Raw genomic sequence first — 1112 nt, forward strand, 5'->3', positions numbered from 1 at the left:
AAAGAAATAAGACAATAGTGTGAATCAAAATCTTTTTTTTTTTTACTTTGAGATCTTGCATAAAAGTGTCATAGATCATACATTGGTTTAAAGAATCCTAGAACCCAGCAGTTCCTTTGATGGTTAATTATTAACTATTAATTATATAATTAATTGTTAAACTCTGACTTTAGTTTTCTACACTTTCATGAAAACATGTAGTATTCCTGTTATAATGGTACAGTATAGTATGCAAATGCTTATGACACTATGAAATCTATTGACTTTATCTGGCCTGCAGAATTGCTTTTTTTAATGAAACTTTCTCATAAAAATTACAAATTCCAGTTTCTCTTGAAACTATGAGGTCTTACAACATTGGACCTGCATTACCACCAGTCATCTGTCCTCTAAGACCAAGTAGTAGCCACTACTCTCTTGTGTTCAGAGCTTGATGGCCCCTAGCTCAGCTGAGCTCACTCTTCTCACCTGCCTGGGCACTGCAGGCATCTGATTTTGTACCTCATTCTAAAACAAGTCTGGCAAGAGATCTCCTCAGTAGATGCCAGAGCTCTTCCAAGGTCATCTATTTTTCCCATTTATCCATTAGTAAAATATTTAAATTTATCACAACATAATTTTTCCAATGGTTTTTTTGGAGTAGAGCGTGGGGTAATGTGTTGGTAAATTTTTAAATCTAGATACTGTACTATCTTCATTCCCTTCACATGTATGGTCAACCAATGAGGCTATTATATTTTTGTTCATTGCTTTGAGCTCAGCAGAAAAGAAGGAATTTGGCATACAATAGAAATCTGTTATTGGAGTCAATATCAACTGTAAAAGTTAGTCTTCTGAATGTGAAAACCTAGATTTGACCACTTCAAAGTTAGAATTTTAAAAATTAGGTCATAAAAAATAAGTCAAATCCAAATGTGTTAAATATAATGTATGGAATAGGCTGTTACCACAATATTTTTTCAAACAAGAATTACTTGCTAGAAATAGCAGTTTAGTTATGTCTGGAAACTTTGGTTTTAATACTAGTCCAGCTGTGAGTGGCTTTGTGGATTTGAGCTAGTCATTTAACCTCTCAGGTCCTTAGGGTACTTTTCTACAAAATGAGGAGGCTG

This window comes from Mandrillus leucophaeus, unplaced genomic scaffold, assembly GCF_000951045.1.
Source record: "Mandrillus leucophaeus isolate KB7577 unplaced genomic scaffold, Mleu.le_1.0 Scaffold1113, whole genome shotgun sequence".
Lineage (NCBI taxonomy): Eukaryota > Metazoa > Chordata > Mammalia > Primates > Cercopithecidae > Mandrillus > Mandrillus leucophaeus.